Genomic DNA, 8,231 nt, shown 5'->3' on the forward strand with positions numbered 1-8,231 from the left:
GTGCTGAGTGGGTCCATGGGCCACATTTACTATGCAAAGTGTGACAGAATTGTGTCGCACGTCCCATGTTAAAGGTGCAGCAAAAATAAAATGGTGCACTCTGTCGGAGCAGTGCAGTGAGCGCCAGATTCATGCAGAACGTCCACCAGAAATAAAGAATAAAGGAAAATTGTCATTTGGATCGCGCAGTAAAAGTCAGTAGTATATAAACATACCCCATACTAAGCAATGTATGAGAGAAGGTTTGAGAGATTGTCTACCTTGTTTCTCGCTCTTTTATTCCTTTCACCCATGTCTTTCTCTATTGTTTCAGAAAAACAGACTGAAAAAAGAAAGAGATGGGGAGAATTGGGAGAATGACCTAGAAGGAAGGGCATAGAAAGAAAGAAAAGAGAGAGAGAGAGAGAGAGAGAGAGGGTAAATGGTAGATACATATAATAAAGATACAGAAGAGAGTAAAGGAAAATGAAAAGTGAGAGTGATAAAAAGACTTTGGAAGGTAAAAAGAGGGAGAAATCAGGCAGAGGAAAGTGGTGAAGAGAGAGAGTGGGAGAGAAAGAGACAGTTGTGGTAATTGGAGATGGAGAGAGGGAGATAAGAGTGAAAGAGAAGAAAGAATAGGAGAGATGGGTAGACAAGGTAAATGCTGCATGACAGATAGATAGAGAAAATGAGAGAAAAAGAGACACTATAAGACTGCAAAACCAGATAGAAAAAGGAGAAAGAGGAGAAAGTAGAGAGTGAAAGTGATGGATGGAGAGTGGGTAACAGAGAAAGAGACGGTCATACAGAGCTAGATGGGGACAGGGAGGAAGAGAGAAGGGGTGCGATCTAAGAGGAAGGGAGAGCAATGAAGAGAGTGCCAGGGAGCAAAAGAGAGAGACTGCAGCCATAGAAAGTAAAGAGAATGAAGACACAGAGTCGGGTAGAGCTGTGTGCACACACATGTCCGCTGTACCGGGCTGTACTATCACTGTCGGTGTTGCGTACGTACCGGGCTGTACTATCACTGTCCGTGCTGCGTACGTACCGGGCTGTTCTATCACTGTCCGTGCTGCGTACGTACCGGGCTGTACTATCACTGTCCGTGCTGCGTACGTACCGGGCTGTGGACAGGATCTCACTTTCTTCCTCCTGTCGTGGCCTCCAGTTACTAAGGTATCGAGCGTCAGTCAGCGTCCTCCGGTTACTGGGCAACGGGAATTTTTGGGCGGTGAACTGTGTACGAGATCCTCCACCAATGGGAAGCGGAGTGGGCGGGACCCGTGCGTAGAAGGAGGAGGCGGGCGGGTTGTGCATGTGTGATATGTGGTGCATATAGGAAAATAACAACGTCCTTACACACAGTCCGTATGTGATGCACAAGTTGTAGCCCTTCTTATAAACCATCAATGACTGATACATCATTCAACTGATGTATCTGAAGAGTTTGATAAAAATTGGTGACGTCTTTCATAATCTTTTATTACCAGAAAAGAGAGTTTAGAGAGTTTATAAGAATTTATGTAATTATTCCTACTCCACAGGCACCGGGATAACGAGATGATCGTGAGGGTCTTGTAATCCGGGGAACAAGGAGAAGGGCATCCAATTCTATCAGAGGATTATAGACTGAAGATGGGTGGTTAGTTTTCCAATATGTTTGGAACAACCTCCCTGTCCACATCCTTCAGAATTACCCGGTGCAAAGGAGGTTCACAAGAAAATACTCATCTGATTTAAATGTCTCTTTTATTCATTCATGTTGCAGTTTCATAATTGATATAAACTCTTCTATTTCTGAAAGCCTTGTCACTAACATTTTTCTACACCTGCCTGTAACATTTGCACAGCGCTGTATAGCTATTCGTAAAGGGAAATAAATATGATGACAGGACTATTTAGGGTGATGCCACACATGGCGTTTTGAAAACGTTATTGGTCCGTTTTTAAGCTGTCTGTTAAAAAAAGCACACTTTTTTTAAAAATGCATCCATTTTCACAGGTTTTACCAAATATCTTGATTAAAACTGGTCAAAAACAGTTGCGTTTTCAAAAAATGCATGTGTTTTTGGACGGACTGATTAAAAACGGACCTAAAATGGGTTCAAAACGCCATGTGTGGCATCACCCTTACCCTAAAACCCCAGCAAATTCCAGCATCTGCTGAGCAGTCAGGAAAAACATGCGTCTTTGGCTTTGGATGTTGCGTGTGTTAACTAGTTGTAAATGCAATTCAATTACATTTACACTGCGTTAAAACAATGTTAACAGTGTAAACACATTGGGAACACAAAGTCAATGGAACAGTCATGCAATTTGTGAATGCAGTCTTTAGTGCAAGTAGAGAAGAACGGTGTCACTGCTATGTGGTGCTTTCTCTTTTCACTGCTGTGTACTGCTATGTGCATTAGCAGGTTGCAAAAGCGCTGAAATCCGGTTGGTGGTGCTTTATTCTGTTCGAATGTTCAAAACATCTTCATCAAGTCATAAAAGGAGTAGGAATGGCAAGCAACCAACAAGGGAATATTCCCAAGCATGTCCTCTCTCCCACTTCTGTTATATACTCCGGTTTTCTAAGGACGCACTTTGAATAAAAAGTTTGGCGAGTGCCATTCCTACTCCTTTTAAGACTAGATATAGAGCGCAGCCTTCTGGTTTCAGTGGTGACAGAAGGACTAGTTATGGGGTTTTCTGAAAAATATAGGCACGGTTTTTATTCCTGTACATTCCTATGAGTTTTCACTAAAATAATTTACCGATTGCCAAAGAGAGAATATTGCCGTTTCTGAACGGCTTTCATAGAAGTTGACAAACATATCTCAAAATGACATGACAACAAAACATGTGTTTGTGCGCCTGCGTATGAAAGCACCACCACCCTTCAGGCAAAGCAGGATACATAAGGAAGCTTAGGGTGATGCCACACATGGCGTTTTGAACCTGTTTTTGGTCCGTTTTTAAGCAGTCCGCTAAAAAACGCATGCGTTAAAAAGCGCATGAGTTTTTTGAAAACACATCTGTTTTTGACCATTTTTAATTAAGATAATTGGTAAAATCTGTGGAAAACTGATGCATCTTCAAATAACGCATGCGTTTTTCAAAAACGCATGTGTTTTTTAACATATGCATTTTTTAACGGACTGCTTAAAAAAACGGACCAAAAACGGGTTCAAACGCCATGTGTGTCACCAGCCTTAGGCCTCTTGATGTAATCGTCAGGTGGTTGTGCTGAGTTTTAGGTGTGAAAAGTCGCTAGCTGCAGCGTGTGCACTAGTACATGGACAGGAACCGCACTCTGCCGCCAGCCGCATCCCCTTCATGCCACTCCACGCCCCACTAGTGCGGAGCTGGCATGAAGAAGAAAATAGTCTCAAATACTACCTTGCATTTGCATTTACGATCATTTCAGGGCTTCTGGTGCAGAAGCCCTTATAAATAAGCCCCATATTGTATATGCACAATGCAGGAATTCTAACAAATCAGGTGACACACAAACTAGGTAATACATATTCCTCTTCTTTATTGAAGCTTTTTTATTTTTTAGGGTTAACGTTGATAGCTTACTAGCATGTGCCCATCATGAATTTCTATGTACAGTAGCAGAACGACAGATACACTTTTAAATACTAGTATCAATATAGTAACATACTTGCACAGATATTCCCTTAATATCCAAACATACATGTTCCCTGCTTGAAAAGCCTGACACAAATTGCCCAGCACTGTGTCATTGACACTCAGCAGCAAGGTACAATGGAAATTTATTACAATAACAGATCTCAAGAGCCAATCATCTTATCTCTTTCATATTAGAAAGTTTACAATTTCTGCACAAACTGAGTTAAATCCCATACACTGGTTTTAGAAAATCACTTTTAAAAAAAAAAAAATATCAACAGGTTACGCCATTATTTCCTGATCTGCAGAGTAAGGCTATCTGCACACATTGCGGATTAAGTATAAATTTTGCATGTGGATTTTGTTGCGGACAATCTGCAACGTAACATAGTAGCATTAAAGTGAGTGTGATTGAAAAAAAACTAATGACAATACATTGTTGTTCAATGAAAAAAATAAAATAATGATCATGTAACTTTTCTTGAGCGTCTTCTCTGGATTTTTGCATGCATTTTTTTACATTGTAGTCCATGAGTGAAAATCTACATCAAATCTGCATTAAACCAAATTATGATATGGATTGGATGCAGATTTTTGCTTGAAATGATGTCAGGTCAAGTGAAACAAAAGAGGTAATAAAGAAACGCATGTGGTAAAAATGCATGTACCATATATACTCGAGTATAAGCCTAGTTTTTCAGCACAAACCAGGTTTTTGTGGTAAAATTAGGGGCCTCGGCTTATACTTGGGTCGGCTTATACTTGAGTATATATGGTACATGCAAATATAAAATGCAGGTAAAAAATACACATAATGGGGCACATTTACTAACAACAGTGACAACTGCACTAAATGCTGTTTGCCTGTGTAGTGTGCAGGGTGCACCAGACTCAGGATTTCTGGTGTCCGTCAGAATCAGGCGCCCTCTGCACAGCTCCGACAGAGTGCACCACTTTTTTTTGGTGCACCTTTAACATGGGGCAGCAGCACAATTCTGTCAGACTTTGCATGATAATCTGGAGCATGGTCCGACTGAGCAGCAAAACGCCACATAATTTGTGTTGCATGATGCCTAGTGCAGCTGTGCCACAAAAGGGTTGCATGCGACACAAATGTGGTGCAGACACTTCTTAAATACCTGTGCAAGCAGTTTGCACTAAAAAGAAAGTGCAAAATCTGCTAGAAAACTGGTGCAACGCCCTTAGTAAATGTGCCCCAACTAATGCAGATTCGCTTTTCTTTATTTTCTTTATTCATGTTTAGAATCGTAGGGTACAAACACACATGGTTGAAAAACATAGGAAATATGCATTTCAGACTTGAACTTCTCAGTTCTTAATCATGGTCTACCATAAATGAGATTAAAACAATTCCACGATTTTAGACGTGAACTAATAAAGGACTTAGGCTACATGCACACAACCGAATGTGAATTATGGGCTGCAATCAGGGGGAAATGATTACCTGTTTGCTGCCCTTTTTAGCCAGGCAGACATTGGCTCATGTCCAGGGGCCAAAAATGAATGGGGCCTGTAGTCTGCCATCTGTCAGTGAGAGGGCAAGAGAATCAATTGTATGTGTGTAATACATACATACAAATGATTACAAGACTGCTGGAGGCAAAGAAACCTTTGGGTGCTGCTGGATATTTAAAGGAAACCTCCCATGACGAATCTACCATCAGAAGTAGATCTGATGGTAGATTCTTCCTGCCTGCCTCTGCCCTAATCTGTAATTTAATATTCCAGGTAACCAAAACTTTATTTTAGTAATATTTAAATTTACTGCAGAGGCTACTGTGGTGTGTACTAGCCTGCTCGAGCACTGGGCGCTAAGGCTACTCCACGCCCCAGTAGCCTCTGCAGTTAATTTACATATTACTAAAGTAAAGTTTTAAGCAAGTTAAGTTAGGTTCCAGGATTGAATTATTAAATTTCAGATTAGGGCAAAGACAGGCGGGAGGAATCTACCATCAGATCTATTTCTGCTCCTAGACATTCTGCTGTGGACATCTCATTTATGAGCGGCTGCTGTGGACATTTTATTAATGAGGGGCTGCTATGGAAATTTCATTAATGAGGGGCTGCTGTGGACATTTTATTAAGGAGGGGCTGCTGTGGACATTTTATTAAGGAGGGGCTGCTGTGGACATTTTATTAATGAGGGGCTGCTGTGGACATTTCATTAATGAGGGGCTGCTGTGGACATTTTATTAATTTGGGGCCGCTGTGGACATTTTATTAATGAAGGACTGCTGTGGACATTTTATTAATGAGGGGCTACTGCTCGGCAGTATTTAATAAGTGGTCTATTGGACAGTGTATTATTAATGGATGCTACTGCTGGACAGTATCCTAATAAGGGGGATGTTATATATGGCATATGAAGTATGCCATGGGACAGGGTGGCAGGTAATCACCAAATATACACAGGAGAAGTTTGATAACAGGGACAATTCAGGGCTTTGGTGAAGTGAAACGACTGCATACAATAGTCCAAGAGAATATCCTTTTAGAAAGTTCCTGACTAATTGTTGACTGGCAACAACTACTACTAGGGAAGAAGTAGTGAGATTTAAAGGGGTTTTCCCATCTGGGCATTTACATTTAATTGAATTCATTTGCCATATGTTAACATTTCTTCGATTGGATGTTATTAAATGAAATGTTCCTGTGTGAAGATAATTTCTCATAAATGTAGTGATGTTGTTCCTTAGAAACGAGATGGTTTGCTCGGATACGACCACCTCACATTTTGGCAACGTTGGCCAGACATGCGCTATTGAGTCCTGTTCGACCACCTGGCTTTAGCAATTATTACCACAGGATGGCTGTGGGACCTGCAGTAACTCCCGGACATTTTGTTATACAAAAACCTTTTGTTTCTTTGTGCAATTCCTCCAGCAAAGGTGGACATATCCAAGGAGTCAGTCTTGTTTCTAAGGGACCATATGGCTACATTTATGAGAAATTATCTTCACACAGGTAATTTTTTATAACATCTAATTGAAAAAATGTTTATATATGGAAGATTAATGAAACTAAATGTAAATGCCCAGACGAGAATACCCCTCACCATTGTTAATAAGTATGGGAGAAACATACTTTCAACATCTTGTTCGGGACCTCTGGATTAAAATGAATAATGGAATTTGGCACAAGAGAGATTGGAGTGATTCCTAGAGAACTGTGAAAATTGGGCCTAGATCCATCTAGAATGTTACGGTAGCAGAGTACCAGTAGATATTACCTGGACGTATTCTCTAAATGGCAAAGAAATCTAACTTCCTTACGCTGATTTTCTCTACTTTCCTTATCACTCCCACTTGTAAGGGATGAAGGTACAGTGATATATTAGAGAATTGATTTAGATGCAATTCCCTAATATAAAGGAGAGGGTTTAACTTATACCCTATATTAACTCAGTTTGTGCATTTTGCCGCGTTCCTATTGAAGAACATTGCATACTTAATGTTTATTTCCCTGATATTAAACCTAAAAATGAGTAAGACTTTTTCAAACTTTGCATCATAAAACTAAAATAATAAAAAACAATGGCGAGTTAAAATGACTCCTCATTGGGAACAATTTGGATGACAATGGTTACTTGAATACTTTCTATAATGCTATAAAGTACCTGGATAATACTGTGCTATACTGTATGTGCAATGAGACATGTATAATATATACATGAACAAGACAACATAAAAAATACCCAATATATTACATTTATCAACACTTAATAAAAAAGAATGCAGTCTGCATGTGAACTCTTTATACAGGCCTTACCACAAAAGCTACATGGCTTATAATGCATCAAGCAGTTACCAATTTGTTGTACCTATCACATCTGTGCAACGTCATTAAAAGGAATCTGCTGTCCGTTCACTGGATCCAGTCCCAAAGCTTGTGACATTAATGGGCTGCACTATGATAATATCACATCCTAGAGGACAGGTGGTAACAAACCATGGCTGCTGTCTTTGTCCTCAGGTTGTGTGCAGTATTGCTGCTCAATTCCATTCAAAGTCAGCATCACATTTTAAAGCAATGTATTGCCTTTGCATCTCCTATTTGAAAGAAAGTAGGTACTGAACAGTGGATAAAGAAGCACTCTTTTAATGACGTGCAATATTTAATATATATATTTCTAATCTACAGTAATTCCAGTTTATTGTTGGGAAACAATACAGGAAACTACACAAGATAAATATATATTTATATATGTATATTTGTATATATTATAATATAAGTTGTATTATAACTGTACTTACCCACTGTACTTAGACCAGCATGTAAGGTGGCTGGGCAGTACTGAAGTGTTAACAAGTTCTTTGCACAGAACCACTGCTTAAGTCCCTCTGCTGTATGTAGGCTTGGCCTGAAATCTGACTAGTAGATTTTTTTTCTATGTACAGCTATGCATGAATACGATTTAGTTATGAAGGGGCCTTACAATATCCCTTGTTTCTTGGATAGCTTTTCAAGCATAACTTAAAGGGAACCTGTCAGCAGGAATGGACAATAATAAACCATTACCAGTATGTTGTCAAGCACCTTCCCGATCATGTTTCTTTTATGACCCAGTGTGGTGGAATTATCGAGAAAATCTACTTTGAAGTGAGATGTAA

At 39.7% G+C, this 8,231-nt stretch overlaps 1 protein-coding gene across 5 annotated transcripts in view; it reads right to left on the reverse strand.

Moving 5' to 3' along the window:
- Nucleotides 1-1,244, reverse strand: part of CFAP47 (cilia and flagella associated protein 47) — a 381,927-nt gene extending 380,683 nt beyond the window's left edge. The window contains exon 1 of one of the 5 annotated variants that reach the window (XM_072135929.1): nt 1,103-1,240. The gene's annotated coding sequence lies outside the window, so the exon portion shown is untranslated. Of the gene's footprint in view, nt 1-958 lie in introns of all 5 variants that reach the window. The other 4 variants (XM_072135930.1, XM_072135931.1, XM_072135932.1 and 1 more) reach the window with 4 other exon arrangements.
- Between the last annotated feature and the right edge of the window lie 6,987 nt (nt 1,245-8,231).

Source organism: Engystomops pustulosus, chromosome 2, assembly GCF_040894005.1.
Source record: "Engystomops pustulosus chromosome 2, aEngPut4.maternal, whole genome shotgun sequence".
Lineage (NCBI taxonomy): Eukaryota > Metazoa > Chordata > Amphibia > Anura > Leptodactylidae > Engystomops > Engystomops pustulosus.